Raw genomic sequence first — 20,847 nt, 5'->3', positions numbered from 1 at the left:
AGCATTGCATTTCTTGACCCAAATGGTGTGCCTGGCACCTACTACCATACGCCGTTCAAAGGCACATACCTTTTTTTGTGTGTCTCAAGTAGAGGTTGATCAATTATTCGGAATGGCCGATTTAATTAGGGTCCGATTTCAAGTTTTCATAACAATCGGAAATCGGTAATTTTGGATGCCGATTTTGCCGAATAATTATATATATTTTTTACACCTTTATTTCATCTTTATTTAACTAGGCAAGTCAGTTAAGAACACATTTTTATTTTCAATGACGGCCTAGGAACGGTGGGTTAACTGCCTTGTTCAGGGGCAGAACGACAGATTTTTACCTTGTCAGCTCAGGGATTCAATCTTGCAACCTTACGGTTAACTAGTCCAACGCTCTAACCAACTGCCTCACGAGGAGCCCGTCTGTTACGTGAATGCAGTAAGAAGCCAAGGTTAAGGGCGCTGTACTGCAGAGCCAGCTGTGCCACCAGGGTTCGCGCTCAGGCTCTGTCGTAACCGGCCGCGACTAGCGTTGTCCGGGTTAGGGAGGGGTTGGCCGGTAGGGATATCCTTGTCTCATCGCGCACCAGCGACTCCTGTGGCGGGCCGGGCACAGTGCTCGCTAACCAAGGTTGCCAGGTGCACAGTGTATCCTCTGACACATTGGCTGGCTTCCGGGTTTGATGCGCGCTGTGTTAAGAAGCAGTGCGGCTTGGTTGTGTATCGGAGGACGCATGACTTTCAACCTTCGTCTCTCCCGAGACCGTACGGGAGTTGTAGCAATGAGACAAGATAGTAGCTACTAAACAATTGGATTATACCCTGATGAAGACAGCTTGGCTGTCGAAACGTTGGTATTACATTTTTGCATCTGAGCTCCAAGAGTGTGCGGCTCTCTTTTATTTTCAAGTTTCTACTCCGCTAGCCAGCACCTCGTCTTAATAGGTGTGCGTTTCTTTTTCTACTAAACAATTGGATACCATGAAATTGGGGAGAAAAAGGGGGTAAAATTTATTTAAAAAATATAAAAAAATAATTGTCATTATTACAAATACATTTTTTTTTGTCCTCCAATAATCGGTATCGGCGTAGAAAAATCATAATCGGTTGACCTCTTGTCTCAAGGCTTAAAAATCCTTCTTTAAATATCTTGTCCTCTTCATCTACACTGATTTGAAGTGGATTTAACTAGTGACATCAATAAGGCATCATAGCTGTTTTTCAGTATCTCGGTCCCAGCTTTGATGCACCTGTCTCTACCTTCTAGATGGTAGCAGAGTGAACAGACCAGGGCATAACATTTTTCTTTTTGATCCACCAGCCACAGTGGTCCACCAGCCACTCAGATTTTGTACCAGCCCAAAATATTTTCCCCACTAAAATTACACCACCACCAAAAAACAACAAAAAACAGATGAACCTGCTTTGTAATGTTTCTAAAACAAATGTATTCCTAGTAAGAAGTAATGTGGTATATTATCTTTTAATAAAAATATCACAGATGAGACAAATACTTTCACGTGCCCCCTTAAGGCAGGAGATTGAGTATGAATAGTGGAAGCATTGTCTTCTCTTCCCTAGCAGTTGAAACTCCAACATAGAACAACAACCTAGCTTGTGAACAAAACAATATAAATAGCCAAGAAACACAAGAACAAAGTCTCACTTCAATCGACTTTTGTTTCAAGTAAACTAGACAGACTTTTATGCATGTGCACTCCGCTTCTAAAAATGAATCTTTCACTTAGCTCTTCATGTGTGCACAACGAGGTGAAATAGCCTATATATGATTGTTTGTTCTTTGACTTTGTGCCATTCATTTACCAGCTATGAAACGAAAAGGCAGAAATACTTTGAAAACAGGTACTGCAGCATTTATTTGACTGTAAATGTGATCATATTTGACACTTTGTATCCACAAACGCTCGTTCTGTCGAGGCCTGACCACCTGCCAACGTGGCTGGTCAATACACATCTTAACCGCCAATGCCAAAATCTACAAGCGTTTGGCATGTGGTGGGTGTTCATTTTAGGCCCTGGAACTGGACGTGGCTCGGGTGACTGAGGTCGTTCATAATCTTCTTGCCTTCCTGTGTCACCGGGTGCTGTAGATGTCCTGGATCGCACCACCCTCTGGAGAGCCCTACAGTTGCGGCTGGTGCAATTGCCGTACAAGGCGGTGATACAGCCCAACAGAATGCTCTCTGGTGCATCTGTGGAAGTTTGTGAGGGTCTTGCCAAATTTCTTCAGCCTCCCACCATGGTGTCGGTGTGGAGGTAGGTTATTTGCCTGTAAACCACTCCACCAGACTCTCACCTCCTCCCTATAGGTCTTGTCGCTGTTGATAATCAGGCCTCCACAAGGCTCATTATAGTAGGCCTGTGTGTGTGGTTATGCGTGGAGAGTGAGCAGGGTTGGCTGATGCTCACAGCCATGTTTGTGTGTTAGGAGTGTATGTGTGTGCGTTTTATACTATGTATGAATGCATTTGTGCGAGATTGGGGTATGCTGAAACCCAGGTGTGTGTTTCAAGGAGAGCTCCCGAGTAGTGCAGTGGTTTATGGCACTGCATCGCAGTGCTAGTAGGCATCACAACAGAGCCGGGTTCGATCCCGGGCTGTATCACAACCGGCCGTGATCGGGAGTCCCATAGGGCGGCGCACAATTGGCCCAGCCGTCGTCCGGGTTAGGGGAGGCTTTGGGCGGGGGAGTTTTACAAGTAGGCCATCATTGTAAATAATGACTTGCCTAGTTAAAGGTTAAATAAATAAATAAAATTTAACATCTGGATGTATGTTACAGATACACAGGGAAGTAGGATTAGGGGAGTCTAGATGGTAATCGATACAATTTCCTACTTGTTTTTAACAGCATTGTGTGTGTGTGTTAGACTGACTGTGTGTGTGTGTGTTTGTGTTAGACTGACCATGTGTGTGCACAGATGCGTAAAGCATTGAATCATTGGAGTACATTTGGGTATGCATGTACTTTTAACATTGCACCGCATGAAATGATGACTCATGACATCAGTAGGTTTTCTTCCATTCATCACACCCTCAGCACCAGAGTCATCTGACACTGGACTCTACAAATGCCAATCAGGCAAAGCTCAAATGCATTCTTTCTTCCTCTCTTCCTTGATGACTTGAATAGTGTAAGGTTGGGAACAGTTCTATCATACACAGTAAGTAGCCTTTCACCAATCCAGCAATGTCAGATCAGTGATTGCTTCAAAGAAAGGAGGAAGGAAGGATGCATTTTAAGGCCCCAGCAGTTTTCCCTTCGTTCTATTCTACACAGTTTTGACACGTGATTCCGCTAGAATTTCAGTTTCTGAAAAGCAACTTCCATCAGGTTTGGGTTTGAGATCTGATTCAACCTATGACTAAGGCTGTGTACCAAATGGCACCCTATTCCATTTGGGTCCTGGTCAAAAATATTGCACTAGCTAGGAAATATGTTACCGTTTGGGAAGCAGACTAGCTGTATGCTAACAGAGGTGTAAGGTTTTCTACTTCTTTCAGAGGTTTATAGTAGACCCTATATTTAAGAGAAGGCCCCCCCACGCTTTAAGCTGAACAGTTCCTTGACTGCTTGTGCGTGGAAGGGTGTAGGGAGACGGAGATGATTGGATAACTGTATTACCGTCACGATGCGGCCCGCGCCTCGCTTCCCGCATTATGCATTCCAGGAGTTTCAAAGGAGAGAGGGGGGGGAATAGGAAGAGAGTGGGGGGACTCTTAAGATGCATGACAGGCAGACAAAAGCACAGCAGCTCAATAGAGATGTGCCACACACCAACAGAGGCGATGGAGAGCGGAGAGAGAGAAGAGAAGGAATGTTTGGAGAGAGATGAAGTATGTATGGGGGGGGGGGGGGGGGGGGCAGGTGTAGTGTGTGTGTGTGTGTGTGTGTGAGAAATATGGTTGAAAGACAATGGGCTGTAGTTGCTGTTGCTTTGAGCTAGGTGGCACTGTTAATCTGTTCCCATGTTCCTATATGTGAACCTCTGTAGACTGAGTGACTGATTACTTTGTCTTGGACATGGAGGAATGGGAGCTTGTTTCAAGCCACAGACATCTGCACTAAATCTACCTGGACTGTATCCCCTTTGACAACAGGTCATATTCATTTGTTCAATGTAAGCAAATGGGTCAAAATGGGGAAGGACTACCTGATCTTTCTTGTCCAATAAGAAACGTTTGTTTTCATTTACCATTGCGAAACATTTTGCTACAGTGTAATGAATATGACCCAGTCAACCCAGCATTGTGTATAAGTCCAGAGAGTGTAAACATCAGTGTTTAGATGTTCAGCTTGTTCAGCTTGAGAGGTACAATAGGGGAAAAGTCCATCAGGAACACACACACACCAGTCCACAACACACTGTTTATTATTCTCGCTGAGTTGTTTGATTCAGATGTAAACTTTTAGCTATGGCCCCTGGCTGTTTGGAGCAGCCAGGTCACTCAAGATCCAAGGTGATTATTCAACGATTGTCTAAGTCCCCAGGACGTCAGGAGATTAATTCAAAACTGGACACGAGTGGCAAAGGTGAGCGCTATTACCAAGTAGGCTTGCTAGGGTGTTATGGATGGAGGATGGGTGTAAGCCGCGATAGCTGGCTTCAGTCAATCAATCACACCAATTCATTTATAAAGCACCTTTTACATCACAAAGTGCTGGACAGAAAGACAGCGTAAAACCCCAAACATCAAGCAATGCATATGTAGGGTTGCTCGTTCAATCCCAGTGCTAGGCACTCGTTACATTTTTGTTTTTTTTTAACCCTATCCCAAACCTTAACCCTTACCTTAACCGTTTACACTCATGGGAATGGTCCTATATAGGGCTAGGGCTAAATTGAAATGTTTCTTAAAGAAGAAATATGGAAAGTATATGCATAAACATGGAAGTAATCAAAAGGGAACCATTTGAAGATTATCGGGCAATTATTAGACTATAGACACGTTCAGTATCATAAGAATAATATTTGAAAATGTGGGATAGGTGCAACATAAGACAAAAAAAATGACATGGGTTTGAGTTAGAGGTCAAACTGGTCCCAAGTGGCCACACAGTGTGCACAGTTCCCAAGTAATTTCAATGAACTCGAAGACAAGTCCAACTAAAATATATATATTTTAGCTCCTAACTGTGTCGTTGAGGAACTAGAGCAAGCACACTTGCAGTTTTGTTTGGAACATAGCCCTGCATCCCTGCCGACACACAATTACTTTTTACGCAATACTAAGACGGTCCATTATAAATCGCAATCTGGGTCAGGTGGGCATCATTGGGAAAGCTTGTTCAATTGCAAACATGACTAGCTAAGAAATGAAAATATATTTACAATAAATATATATGGGGGATTGGCAATTATGCAGACAATTACATTGATGGAAGCAACAATCTATCTGCAATATTAAAGCTGATCTACCCCTCTAAAAAAGTGTTTGGCTTTCTCAAGGCAATTCAGAGAAGATCGTAATGTTGGTGTCATGAGTGCATTCAGATGCGTGACAAATTGTCTTAGGCTCATTCTGTCGAGGACAACCCAGGGTACGACGCCATGTCATCTTGTAACTAAATCAAATATTGTGATCATAAACGTCAGCACTGTATATTTGGACTCAGGTGTTTGGCTTGCTTGTATGACATCGACATGATATTTCTTATAATCCTCAGCGTCTCATCTTTCGAGTCCTCTTAATTTACAGCATTTCCCTCAGTCAGATTTTTTTTTTTCAAAAGTTGCCCAATTAGTGGGATGGATGGAGGCAACTTGCGGTGCTCAAATTTATAAGGACTGTCAGTCATAACCCATACAGGGCTGTGAAGCGGAGACCCTGAGCTCTGACGTCATGTATAGCTAAATCTGCCTAACTTAAACGTAGAAATGTTGTTATTTTTTATCCCCCCCACTTCAGTATTCCGCAAACTTGTTGGTTTAAAGCATACTGATGATCATAGTAGCTGTTGTGTGCAAACATCTTTGTGTGCGCTTACACCATCAGAGTCTGGTCACGCGTTGTAGAGAGAGAGAGCCCTCCGTTTCCACACCTAGTGTGGTGATTCATTGACCGTCTTTATATGACTATAAATAAAGCCAGTGTGTCTATGTATGCGGATGACTCAACACTATATGCATCAGCTACTACAGCAAGGGAAATCCTTGCAACACTGCAGTTAGTTTCAGAATGGGTGGCAAGGAATAAGTTGGTCCTAAATATTTCAAAAGCTAAAAGCATTATATTAGGGAAAAATCATTCATTAAACCATTATTGACCAGATTGAGTTGACTAAACCGCTTGGAGTAACCTTGAATCGTAAACTGTCATGTTCAAAACCTGTTGATACAACAGTAGCTAAGATGGGGAGAAGTCTGTCTATAATAAAGCACTACTCTGACTTTCAACAACACTAACAACAAGGCAAGTCCTACAGGCTCTAGTTTTGTCGCACCTGGACTACTGTTCAGTCGTGTGGTCAGGTGCCTTGAAGAGGGACCTCCGAAAATTACAATTGGCTCAGAACAGGACAGTATGGCTGGCCCTTAAATGTACACAGAGCGCTAACATGAACAATATGCATGTAAATCTCTCATGGCTCAAAGTGGAGGAGAGAGTGACTTCATTACTTGTTTTTGTAAAAAATTGTTGACATGCACCGTCTGTGTCAAACTACAAGCACACAGCTCGGACACCTATGCATACCTGATAAAAACAGCCACCAAAGGTCTCTTCATAATCCCCAAGTCAAGAACAGACAACGGGAGGTGCATGGTGCTACATAGAGCCATGGCTACATGGAACTCTATTCCACATCAGGTAACTGATGGAAGCAGTAGAATCGGAGAGAGAAAACCCTGATAAATACAGCGGGGACTGTGAAGAGAGACACAGGCACAGACACACATACACGTGATAAGAAATGCAATCTACACACACGTGCGCGTGGTGTATTGTAAATATGTGGTGGCATGTGGCAACACTCAAGGTGTTATGAAATGTAATGTCATGTAGTATTTTTAACTATCTAACTGTCTTATGTTGCTGGTCCCTTGGAAGGGTAGCTGCTCCCTTGGCAGCAGCTAATGGGCATCCTGAATAAATACAAATACTGAGTTCACAAAACATTTGGAACACCTTCCTAATATTAAGTTGCACGCCGTTTTCCCCTCAGAACAGCCTCGATTCAGCCACAATCCGGTTCTCAATTTTCTCAAGGTTTAAAAATCCTTTCATCTTTAATCTCCCCTTCATCTACAGGTGACATCAATAAGGGATCATAGCTTTTACCTGGATTCAACTTGTCAGTCTATGTCGTGGAAAGAGCAGTTGTTCCTAATGTTTTTTACAGTCAGTGTATGTGATCGTATACAAATGTAAGCAAGGTTTGAAATTATTATGTTTTAGTCCAATATCTGTTTGGGCTTCTTTGTGATCAATTTGCAGTCTACAAATGATTTGTAATTAAGAAACAATCGTCCCGCAGCTGAATCTAGTTGATGATCCCTGTACTAAAGTTTTCACTTCCACACTTCCCGTCATGAATTTAACAATGGTGGAAACTCATTCCAGCTAATGAACCACCAATCCAATGGATTTACATGCATGATGGGAGGTGTGCCTGACCACACTTTGGGTAAAGGGTGGAGAATCGGGATAGTGAGACAGTGTCCCTATCCACCCATCAGGCCAATTAGGACCCCACTGATTCAGGTAATTATATCATCAAGTTAGGTTGAGATGGCATGGTATGCGTTGGCAATGCGTATCACCTGTCAGTAGGGTTGGGCGGCATACCGTATACAGGGTTATTTGGAAATGCACACGGAATGGTGTTTACCTATACCGTTGAAACTATTTTGTTAAATTAAACAAATGTTAATTTTGTTGAATACATTTGAATATTTGTAGCAACTTTTTAAGTAAATCCCTGCAGTCAACTTGTCCAATATGTTAGGAGAGAAAGCAGGCTGTGTTCTTCATTTTGCTTGTCACATTATTTTTCATTATGAAGCTTACCATATTTCCCCAGAACAGCAGCCAGTCAAGTGTTGGTTGTAAAGAGAACGCGGGAGCGGGTGAGTCCACAGCGTTCTGTATCTATCGCTGAGTCTCTCTCTGTTGTGCGTCGCACATTAGGTGATGAAGTTACCCTTGTATGCAATTCACTACTAAATGTTTGCCATCCGATGTCTTAACTGTCTAAGATGTGCGACACTCTCCAGCTGTGTTTTTGTTAGTTAGCTAAGTAAGTGGCTGAATTAATAAGGAGATGGGGTGTTCGCTTTCTACTGTGTTTGAGAAGTCAAAGAGTTCTGGATGAGCTACAGTTGAAGTCGGAAGTTTACATACACTTTGGTTGGAGTCATTAAAACTCGTTTTTCAACCACTCCACAAATTTCTTGTTAATAAACTATAGTTTTGGCAAGTCGGTTAGGACATCAACTGTGTGCATGACACAAGTAATTTTTCCAAAAATTGTTTATAGACAGATTATTTCACTTACAATTCACTGTATCATAATTCCAGTGGGTCAGAAGTTTACATACACTAAGTTGACTGTGCCTTTCTAAACAGCTTGGAAAATTCCAGAAAATGATGTCATGGCTTTAGAAGCTTCTGATAGGCTAATTAACATCATTTGAGTCAATTGGAGGTGTACCTGTGGGTGTATTTCAAGTCCTACCTTCAAACTCGGTGCCTCTTTGCTTGACATCATGGGAAAGTCAAAAGAAATCTGCCAAGACCTCTGTAGACCTCCACAAGTCTGGTTCATTCTTGGGAGCAATTTCCAAACGCCTGAAGGTACCACGTTCATCTGTACAAACAATAGCACGCAAGTATAAACACCATCGGACCAAGCAGCCGTCATACCGCTCAGGAAGGAGACATGTTCTGTCTCCAAGAGATGAGCGTGCTTTGGTGTGAAAGGTGTAAATCAATCCCAGAACACCAGCAAAGGGCCTTGTGAAGATGCTGGAAGAACCTGGTGCAAAAGTATCCATATCCACAGTAAACGAGTCCTATATTGACATAACCTGAAAGGCCGCTCAGCAAGGAAGAAGCCACTGCTCCAAAACCACCATAAAAAAGCCAGACTACGATTTGCAACTGCACATGGGGACAAAGATCATACTTTTTGGAAAAATGTCCTCTGGTCTGATGAAACAAAAATAGAACTGTTTGGCCATATTGATCATCGTTATGTTTGGAGGAAAAAGGGGGCGACTTGCATGCCGAAGAACACCATCCCAAACGTGAAGCACAGGGGTGGCAGCATCATGTTGTGGGGGTGCTTTGCTGCAGGAGGGACTGGTGCACTTCACAAAATAGATGAGGAAAATGATGTGGATAATTTGAAGCAACATCTCAACACATCAGTTAAAGCTTGGTCGCAAATGGGTCTTCCAAATGGACAATGTACCCAAGCATACTTCCAAAGTTGTGGCAAAATGGCTAAGGACAACAAAGTCAAGGTATTGGAGTGGCCATCACAAAGCCCTGACCTTAATCCTATAGAAAATTAGTGGGCAGAACTGAAAAGCGTGTGCAAGCAAGGAGTCCTACCAACCTGACTCAGTTACACCAGGTCTGTCAGGAGGAATGGGCCAAAATTCACCCAACTTATTGTGGGAAGCTTGTGGAAGGCTACCTGAAATGTTTGACCCAAGTTAAACAATTTAAAGGCAATGCTACCAAATGCTAATTGAGAGCATGTAAACTTCAGACCCACTGGGAATGTGATGACAGAAATAAGCTGAAATAAATCACTCTACTATTATTCTGACATTTCACATTCTTAAAATTAAGTGGTGATCCTAACTGACCTAAGAGAGGAATTTTTACTATGATTAAATGTCAGGAATTGTGAAAAACTGAGTTTAAATGAGTTGGCTAAGGTGTATGTAAAACAAGTACAGTTGAAGTCGTAATTTAACTTTATGAGCTGTATTTGTGATGAGTGCACTCATTAGCATTTAGTTAAAAGCGTCCATGAAAATTCGCTATTACTTATTTTGTTAGCATTCTGGTAATAGCACCCCCTTGTGTGCTATGCCGGTAATAGCATAAATCACGGGATGGCAGAAGAACGGAAAATCTGGATACCGCCCAAGCCTACCTGACAGTGCTCCTCAGCGTGCGCATTATCAGCCCTTAACAGCCTACCGGATTTGTTAGCACCCTTTGGCACACATGAGCCCTCTTTATCCCACTTCAGCCCTCCTTAGCGCTGACTGCCTGCATGTTTGACTCATCAGCTGAGATTAGGGTTAGATAAACAGTAAGCTTGCATGCACACACACACACACACACACACAGGAAAGCTCCAGAGTTTTCCTGACGGAGTATAAAGAGGTTGGGACTAGAGGTCGACCTACTATGATTTTTCAACGCCGATACCGATTATTGGAGGACCAAAAAAAGCCGATACTGATTAATCTGCCGATTTAAAAAATATATATATATAATAATTGAAATAATGTATTTGTAATAATGACAATTACAACAATACTGAATGAACAATACTGAATAACTTAATATAATACATCAACTTAGCCTCAAATAAATAATGAAACATGTTCAATTTGGTTTAAATAATGCAAAAACAAAGTGTTGGAGAAGAAAGTAAAAGTGCAATATGTGCCATGTAAAAAAAAGTTAACGTTTGAGTTCCTTGCTCAGAACATGAGGACATATGAGAGTTGGTGGTTCCTTTTAACATGAGACTTCAATATTCCAAGGTAAGAGGTTTAAGGTTGTAGTTAGTTATTATAGGACTATTTCTCTCTATACCATTTGTATTTCATATCTTTGACTATTGGATGTTCTTATCGGCACCTTAGTATTGCCAGTGTAACAGTATAGCTTCCGTCCCTCTCCTCGCCCCTATCTGGGCTTGAACCTGGAACACATCGACAACCGCCACCCTCGAAGCAGCGTTACCCATGCAGAGCAAGGGGAACAACTACTCCAAGTCTCAGAGCGAGTGATGTTTAAAACGCTATTAGAGCGCAATCCGCTAACTAGGTAACCATTTCACATCGGTTACACCAGCCTAATCTCGGGAGTTGATTGGCTTGAAGTCATAAACAGCGCAATGCTTGAAGCATCATGCTTACGAGCATGCTGCTGCCTACCATCGCTCAGTCAGACTGCTCTATCAAATCATAGACTTAATTATAACAATAACACAGAAATACGAGCCTTTGGTCATTAATATGGTCAAATCCGGAAACTATCATTTAGAAAACAAAACATTTTATTTCAGTGAAATACGGAACCGTTCGTTATTTTATCTAATGGGTGGCATCCATCCGTCTAAATATTCCTGTTACATTGTACAACCTTCAATGTTATGTCATAATTACGTAAAATTCTGGCAAATTAGTTCGCAATGAGCCAGGCGGCCCAAACTGTTGCATATACCCTGACTCTGCGTGCAATGAACGCAAGAGAAGTGACACAATTTCACCTGGTTAATATTGCCTCCTAACCTGGATGTCTTTTAGCTAAATATGCAGGTTTAAAAAATATATACTTATGTGTGTTGATTTTAAGAAAGGCATTGGTGTTTATGGTTAGGTACAACGTGCAACGATTGTGCTTTTTTTCCCGCAAATGCTCTTTTGTTAAATCATCCCCCTGCGTTGCATCGATTATATGCAACGCAGGACACGCTAGATAAACTAGTAATATCATCAACCATGTGCAGTTAACCAGTGATTATGATTTATTGATTGTATTTTATAAGATAAGTTTAATGCTAGCTAGCAACTTACCTTGGCTTACTGCATTCGCGTAACAGACAGGCTCCTCGTGGAGTGCGATGTAATAAGGTGATTAGAGCGTTGGACTAGTTAACTGTAAGGCTGCTAGATTGAATCCTGGAGCTGACAAGGTGAAAATCTGTCGTTCTGCCCCTGTACAAGGCAGTAACCCACCGTTCCTAGGCAGTCATTGAAAATAAGAATGTGTTCGTAACTGACTTGCCTAGTTAAATAAAGGTGTTAAAAAAAAACGGTTGCCAAAAATACCGATTTCCGATTGTTATGAAAACTTAAAATCGTCCCTAATTAATCGACCATTCCGATTAATCGGTTGACCTCTAGTTGGGACTATGTTGAAGACCACTACCTACTGTTCCTATGGCTATTGGCTTGACAACCAGTATAACCCTCTACTACCAATTTACATGCTACTCTAGACTTTCCTTGGTACTAGTGCCCAGAGGCCAGACTAATTGACGAGAGCTGTGTGTGTCACCATGACTATAGGGACACTGAGGATGGGTATATCAAGGAGTAGAGATGGCTCTTGCTCTCTACAGGTGCTTCTTTTTGAGCTGTTTGTGACACTGGGGTTTCTACAACTCTCATCACATCCACATTAGTCAACTCTCTCATCCTCTGTGAGGGACAGTCATCTGATTTAGAAAGAGATAAAGAACAGGAAAAGACCAGGGAAGAGAGGAAAAAGGGAAAGACGAAGAGGCCTCAATCAATCAAATAGTGCATATGCTTTTTTCTGGCCCCTCCCTCCCTCCGGCTGATGCTCTGATGTGGCCAATTTCCTCTGGTTTGGGGCGTGGAGGTGTCAGGATATTGAATCATGGCAGAAAGGGTGAGAGTGAGAAGCGTGACATTCACGCCATGATTTATGATTTATTTCTACCCACCGTGTTATTGCTTATTGTTTTCCCCCCCACCCCCCAGTTATGGGTGCAGATGATTCCCGAAAAACTCTCTTTCTCTGTTTCTCTTCCTCTTTCTCACTCATTTTCTCTCACTCACTCCCTCTCGCTCTCTTGCGTGCGCGCACACACACACACCTCCTTCCTATGAATCTCTGGCTCTCTCTTTCTTGCATTTGAGTCTCACTATTCTTCCTCTGTCTTTGTTTTCACTTCCCCCTGTTCTGATTATCATTCTCTCTTTCATTAAGTGGCCATTTCCTGTGCTAGCACTGTTTAATGAGAGCGTCACGCCAACAAAGTGCTAATTTGTCAAACGTCAAATTCACGGCAGCGTGTCGGAGGACCATTACCCTCTCTCTCTCTCACACACCGTCTCTCTCTCTCTCTCTCTCTCTCTCTCTCTCTCTCTCTCTCTGTTCTCCATCCCTCGCTCTCGCGCCTCCATCCCTGTCTCTGTCCAGCTCGTGGAGGCAACTGTGTCATTGTGTTTGACAGGTTCTGATTCTCCTGTCAGATTTAATTTGACTATTTATTCCGATGTGTACACTCCTCAAATCCTACCACTGCTGGACTGGGTTTCTGTGGTATGTGTGTGTGTGTTTTTAGTAAACACAGTTAACCAATAGCGATTAACACATGGGAACACAGACACACACTGTGCATATGTATGTTTCTGATTCGTATGGCTAACTGAGTTTACTAAACTGGCCTCATGGAATGTGTTTTGCTGCCACGATAAGACAAATTACTCCTAACTTCTATGTGTTATTATTACCTGGAATGCACAGATCACATTCGTATGCTGCTCTTGTTGGTATGCCCTCATATACCGTCTTGGGTTGACAGAAAGCGATAGAGCTGTTTTGATCCCTATAAATCACGTAGGGTTTGGCTGGCATTCACACTCACACACACACTCACTCACATACACACCTTCTCTTTCTCAATATCTCTCGCTCTCTCTCTCTCTCCATCGCTGTTGATTGATGGCATTTGTGGAGCACCACATACTCTTCCTGGCCTAGAGAATGCACAGCCCTCTCCCTACTGTTTGGTAGATAAGTCTGTTTTGTGCGTTTGCGACTGCGTACGTGTGTGAGGATGCGGGAGGCGGTGTGTGTCTGTCAGGCTTATGCTAATGTTAAGTGCATTTCCCACCAGTTTGCTTCCCACAGAGATGAATTGCAGTTGTACGTGCAAAAAGCATGAACATGAGCATTTACTATTGTCACACCATTACATCCATAAAAGGGTCTAACGAGGCTCAATTGTCCCTCTGTCTGTTGATAACCACTTTCTTTGTTGACAGTGGGAACACTTTCACACATTCTGACACCCACCCACTCAGGTTTTACTTGCCACCCATTTGGAAATAGGCCATTTGACTCTGTGTGTCTGGTTGGTGTACAGTATGACTCTACTACAGAATGATTCTATTGATAATTATGTTGTATTTAAATAAAGAAAATGCATGTTTTATTGTCACATACAACGGATAGGTGCAGTGAAGTGTGTTGTTTTACAGGGTCATCCATAGTAGTATGGAACCCCTGGAGCAAATTAAGATGAAGTGCCTTTCTCAAGGGAACATCAACAGACTTGTTTTTACCTTGTTGGCTTAGGTATTCGAACCAGCAACCTTTCAGTTACTGGCCCAGCGCTCAAACCGCTAAGCTACCTTACCACCCTATTGTTTCTATTCCTGTATGATATCAGTCCTGTTGTGCGTCTGTACTTGTATTTCAGCTGGTGGCAGTGTTCGAAGCACAGGAGTTCCAGAGGAGGGCGACAGCGAGCCCAGCGGGCAGCGGCGGGGGCTCCACGGGCCACTCTAGCCCCAGCTCTTATCCTGATCCTGAACCCTACGAACACCAGCCCTCCTCCTTTCAGCCAACCAGAGGAGGAGAGAGAGAGGTTAATGCCTCCACCCTCAAAGCCAGTACGTACCACAGTAGAGCGTCACTAACTGATTTTAATGTACAGGGCTATGGCATGAACAGTAAAGTAACACCAATGATTTGGTGGTACATGTTAGTGTGGGACAATGCTTGATTTGAGCCAGTACACAACTCAAATGGTCAACTGCTTTAGTACCGGCACCTCTTATGGAATATTCACTTTAAAAATATGTTGAGTACCGGCACCTAAATATAAAGACTAACTGCAGTCAAATTGTGTACTGGCACATAGAGTATTTCAGTCCTCTTCAACTATTGGTATAGAATGGTAACACTGTTGGGTAGTAACATAGTAATGACATTTAAAACATATATTTCTATAGTTTTACGCAGGAGCGCAACTTTCACTGGGGATGGGGGGGACGCCCCCACACACACACATTCTGAAATTGCATTTTTGTCCCCTTCCAGTTTTATCATTGGAATGTGATACAAAACGAGGCAACAGTGTGCTTTAGGACCATGCGGATGCCTCCGAGCGGTCTGATAGGCTGTTTGGTGTGTTTATCCGACTGGATAAAAATGTTATATATATAAAATAATTATGTCCTCCCCCCACCTCTAAAACCAAAGTTGGTCCCCTGATTTTTTGTGTTCCTTGTATTAGTTAGTAGTGTTGCCCGGCCCTAGCCTATTGGTCGAGGAAACACTACGGCCGTGTCCGAAATTTGTCTTACTTTTACTTACTAAAACTACATAATCTGCACTAATAAACTACATACTATTGTTTTGTGAAAATGTATGCAGTAAGCAACAAATATCAACATTGTACGCTCACACTCACACACATACTCACCTTTTGTAAAGTTGTTTTGTTGATTCTCTTCCTCCACAGCAGGCAACGAATTCGTACTAAATGAAAAGACTAAGTGAGTGTAACATGCTGGCATTTATAGCATACCAAATTTCACATATTAGAAATTTCGAATCCTCCAGCGGCCTACTATTTAGGATGCAGCTATGGGTATCCGGACACTTCCCACATCTCATGTTTTGTCAAATGGTGTTTCACTGGCTGTGTGAGAAATATGAGTATCCGGCCACAAAGTATGGCTGTTGAGCCAGAAGCTCTCCCTGTATATCCCAGCTTTGGGCCCTCCTAGACAGCTGAGCCCTTTTTAGGAGGCTCTCCAGGGTTAAACAAACACTACGTTTCCCAGGTCTCCCCTCTGCGGTGCTCCTGAGGGTTACCCATGCTCCCCAGGTGGGTTTCACTTTAGCTGCCTGCCAAGGCCAGGCTGAACGCAGGCGCACGCAGGCAGGCAGTTAAACTCACACGCACTAGATGGGGGGAAAAACATTGGGGCTCTGTGTGTGGTTGTGAGTGTGGCGTGCGTGTGTGCGAGATGGCGCAACAATGTACGTGTGTGGGCACTGTAGTTTGTTAGTATACGTGTGCAGTTTTAGGTGAGTGGTTGCATGACTATGCATACTTGCGTGCATGTTCATTTAACAACCTCACATAATTTAGAACTGCTATGTAAAGAGAAGCTCAGCTTTTAATTCACTGCCTGTGAAAGAGGATTTAAGTGCGGCTCTGGCATTCTTTGGGATAAGTCATGTCCTTTAATGTAAACATCTAGGCCAAGGTGTACCGTTACAGAAAAAACTTAACCTCCGGCTCTCACACTTTTCCCAAATCCCCTTCTTCCTCCTAATTTTCTTCTTCCCTACTTCCCCTTTCTTTCTCTTCCATTTCTCGCCTCATTTTCTTCTTTCCTCACTCCCCCTTTATTTCTTTTACCCTTCTCCTCATATTCTATTTTTTTCTTCTCACCTTTATTTAACCAGGTAGGCCAGTTAAGAACGAGTTCTCATTTACAACTGCGACCTGGCCAAGATAAAGCAAAGCAGTGCGACAAAATCAAACAGCACAGAGTTACACATAAACAAACGTACAGTCAATAACACAATAGAAAAAAATCAATGTACAGTGTGTGCAAATGTAGAAGAGTAGGGAGGTAGGCAATAAATAGGCCATAGAGGCAAAATAATTACAATTTAGCATTACCACCGGAGTGATAGATGTGCAGATGATGATGTGCAAGTAGAGACACTGGGGTGCAAAAGAGCAAGAGGGCAAGTAATAATATGGGGATGGGTCGGCTATTTACAGATTGGCTGTGTACAGATACAGTGATCGGTAAGCTGCTCTGACAGCTGATGCTTAAAGTTAGAGAGGGAGATATAAGACTCCAGCTTCAGTAATTTTTGCAATTTGTTCCAGTCATTGGCAGCAGAGAACTGGAAGGAAAGGCGGCCAAAGTAAGTGTTGGCTTTGAGAATGACCAGTGAAATATACCCGCTGGAGCTCTTGCTACAGGTGGGTGTTGCTATGGTGACAAGTGAGCTGAGATAAAGCAGGACTTTACCTAATATAGACTTATAGATGACCTGGAGCCAGTGGGTTTGGCCACGAACATGTAGTGAGGGCCAGCCAACGAGAGCATACAGGTCACAGTGGTGGGTAGTATATGGGGCTTTATTAACAAAACGGATGGCACTGTGATAGACTGCATCCAATTTGCTGAGTAGAGTGTTGGAGGCTATTTTGTAAATGATATCGCCGTCACGGAAAAGGATCGGTAGGATAGTCAGTTTTACGAGGGTATGTTTGGCAGCATGAGTGAAGGAGGCTTTGTTGCGAGATAGGAGACGATTCTAGATTTAATTTTGGATTGGAGATGCGTAATGTGAGTCTGGAAGGAGAGTTTACAGTCTAACCAGACACCTAGGTATTTGTAGTTGTCAACATATTCTATGTTAGAACCGTCCAGAGTAGTGATGCTCGTCAGGTGGGAGGGTGCGGGCAGCAATCGGTTTGTTAGCAGTGTTCAAAGAGGGGTCAGATCTATACAGAATGGTGTCGTCTGCATAGAGGTGGATCAGAGAATCACCATCAGCAAGAGCAACATCATTGATATACAGATAAAAGAGTCGGCCCGAGAATTGAACCCTGTAGCACCCCCAAAGAGACTGCAAGAGGTCCGGACAAAAGGCCCTCCAATTTGACACACTGAACTATTTTTGTAATATTTTTTTATTTCACCTTTATTTAACCAGGTAGGCAAGTTGAGAACAAGTTCTCATTTACAATTGCGACCTGGCCAAGACAAAGCAAAGCAGTTCGATACATACCACAACACAGATACACATGGAGTAAAACAAACATACAGTCAATAATACAGTAGAAAAATAAGTCTATATACGATGTGAGCAAATGAGGTGAGATAAGGGAGGTAAAGGCAAAAAAAAGGCCATGGTGGTGAAGTAAATACAATATAGCAAGTAAAACACGAATGGTAGATTTGCAGTAGAAGAATGTGCAAAGTAGAAATAAAAATAATTATAGATGGGCTATATACAGGTGCAGGAATCTGTGAGCTGCTCTGACAGCTGGTGCTTAAAGCTAGTGAGGGAGATAAGTGTTTCCAGTTTCAGAGATTTTTGTAGTTTGTTCCAGTCATTGGCAGCAGAGAACTGGAAGGAGAGGCGGCCAAAGGAAGAATTGGTTTTGGGGGTGACCAGAGAGATATACCTGCTGGAGCGTGTGCTACAGGTGGGTGCTGCTATGGTGACCAGCGAGCTGAGAGAAGGGGGGACTTTACCTAGCAGGGTCTTGTAGATGACATGGAGCCAGTGGGTTTGGCGACAAATGAAGCGAGGGCCAGCCAACAAGGGCGTACAGGTCGTAGTGAAGGGTAGTATATGGGGCTTTGCTGACAAAACGGATGGCACTGTGATAGACTGCATCCAATTTATTGAGTAGGGTATTGGAGGCTATTTTGTAAATGACATCGCCAAAGTCGAGGATTGGTAGGATGGTCAGTTTTACAAGGGTATGTTTGGCAGCATGAGTGAAGGATGCTTTGTTGCAAAATAGGAAGCCAATTCTAGATTTAACTTTGGATTGGAGATGTTTGATGTGAGTCTGGAAGGAAAGTTTACAGTCTAACCAGACACCTAGAATATGTGGACAACTACAAATACCTAAGTCAGAACCGTCCAGAGTAGTGATGCTGGACGGGCGGGCAGGTGCAGGCAGCGATCGGTTCAAGAGCATGCATTTGGTTTTACTTGTATTTAAGAGCAGCTGGAGGCCAAGGAAGGAGAGTTGTACGGCATTGAAGCTCATCTGGAGGGTTGTTAAACACAGTGTCCAAAGAAGGGGCAGAAGTATACAGAATGGTGTTGTATGCGTCTATCTGAGAAGTAGTTGGTGAACCAGGCGATGCAGTCATTTGAGAAGCCAAGGCTATTGAGTCTGCGGTGATCAACAGAGTCGAAAGCCTTTGGTCAGGTCGATGAAGACAGTTGCACAGTACTATCTTTTATCGATGGCGGTTATATCGTTTAGATATCGTTATAATATTGTTCTTTCCTCACACCCCTTTTTCTCTCCTACTACTGTCCTCCTTTTCTCTCATCCTACTCCCCCTTTCTTTCAGTTTCTCCTCCTCTCCCACCATCCATCAGATGTTCCATGACCCAGAGCAGAGTGCCAACCCCTCTGACCCCCCATCCTCTTTCTGCCACCCCCTACCACACCATTCACCACCTGCCAGTCACTCACCCAACCCCCAGACCACCCCCATCTCTCTCACCGCCTCCACCCTAACCCTTGGCTTTTGGATCACAGCTCCTCGTTAACCAACCGCAGTGCTCTGGGATGGGGCTCAGCAACTAACTGGATTAACGCTGTAGCCGGTTAGCGTGCCCAGGGTCCAGCCGAGCATGAACACTTTTTTTCCAATGCCTCTCATTTCAACTTCAGCCCCTTCCTGCCACCCCTCAACCCCTTACAGAGTTAGGACATGGCCCTGTGGAGCTCTACCACATAGGTTGAGATGACAAAATAAGCTTATTTAATTAGTCTCAGTCTACTAACAAAAGCATGGGTGGAGAACTCACTTAAACAGGCTCAGCCTAAACCCGATCATTCAGCCACTGCTATGACTGTCTGACAGGGACCACTCTGTATGTGTGCACAGGGGCCTTTTTTGTTTTGATGATCTTCATTAGAATGCCCTCCCAGAAATCCCAGTTCCACAATAAATGTTTGTTTTGTTCGATAATGTCAATTTATGTCCAAATAGCTACTTTTGTTAGCGCGTTTGGTAAACAAAACAACTCACGAAGCGCGTTCACTAGTTGCAGATGAAATGTAAGTTCCGTTACAGTCCGTAGAAACATGTCAAACGATGTATGGAATCAATCTTTAGGATGTTTTTAACATAAAACCTCAATAATATTCCAACCGGAGAATTCCTGTCTTCAGAAAAGCAAAGTAACGAGAGCTACCTCTCATGTGAAATGCGAGTGACCAGCGCGTGACTGCTGGCAGACCTCTGACTCATTCCCCTCTCATTTAGCCCCCCTTCATAGTAGAAGTATCAAACAAGTTTCTAAAGACGGTTGACATCTAGTGGAAGCCTTAGGAAGTGCAACATGACCAATATCCCACTGTATCTTCAATAGGGGCTGAGTTGAAAATGGACCAACCTCAGATTTCCCACTTCCTGGTTGGATTTTTTTTCTCAGGTTTTTGCCTGCCATATTAGTTATGTTATACTTACAGACATCATTCAAACAGTTTTAGAAACTTCAGAGTGTTTTCTATCCAAATATACTAATAATATGCATATACAGTGGGGCAAAAAAAGTATTTAGTCAGCCACCAATTGTGCAAGTTTTCCCACTTAAAAAGATGAGAGAGGCCTGTAATTTTCATCATAGGTACACTTCAACTGTGACAGACAAAATGAGAAAAAAATCCAGAAAATCACATTGTAGGATTTTTAATGAATTTATTTGCAAATTATGGTGGAACATAAGTATTTGGTCACCGACAAACAAGCAAGATTTCTGGCTCTCACAGACCTGTAACTTCTTCTTTAAGAGGCCCCTCTGTCCTCCACTCGTTACCTGTATTAATGGCACCTGTTTGAACGTGTTATCAGTATAAAAGACACCTGTCCACAACCTCAAACAGTCACACTCCAAACTCCACTATGGCCAAGACCAAAGAGCTGTCAAAGGACACCAGAAACAAAATGTTAGACCTGCACCAGGCTGGGAAGACTGAATCTGCAATAGGTAAGCAGCTTGGTTTGAAGAAATCAACTGTGGGAGCAATTATTAGGAAATGGAAGACATACAAGACCACTGATAATCTCCCTCGATCTGGGGCTC

The 20,847-nt window shown here is 43.0% G+C and overlaps 1 protein-coding gene and 1 pseudogene across 1 annotated transcript in view; both read left to right on the top strand.

Annotated features, from left to right (window-relative positions):
• LOC135543093 (partitioning defective 3 homolog B-like) overlaps positions 1–20,847 on the top strand; it is a 133,750-nt pseudogene that overhangs the window by 36,573 nt on the left and 76,330 nt on the right.
• The window catches only part of LOC135543620 (cysteine and tyrosine-rich protein 1-like), a 387,961-nt gene that overhangs the window by 363,458 nt on the left and 3,656 nt on the right, over positions 1–20,847 (top strand). The gene's annotated exons all lie outside the window — the stretch shown is intronic.

Source organism: Oncorhynchus masou, chromosome 7 (genome assembly GCF_036934945.1).
Source record: "Oncorhynchus masou masou isolate Uvic2021 chromosome 7, UVic_Omas_1.1, whole genome shotgun sequence".
Taxonomy (NCBI): Eukaryota; Metazoa; Chordata; class Actinopteri; order Salmoniformes; family Salmonidae; genus Oncorhynchus; species Oncorhynchus masou.
This window is presented reverse-complemented; position numbering and strand designations above follow the sequence as displayed.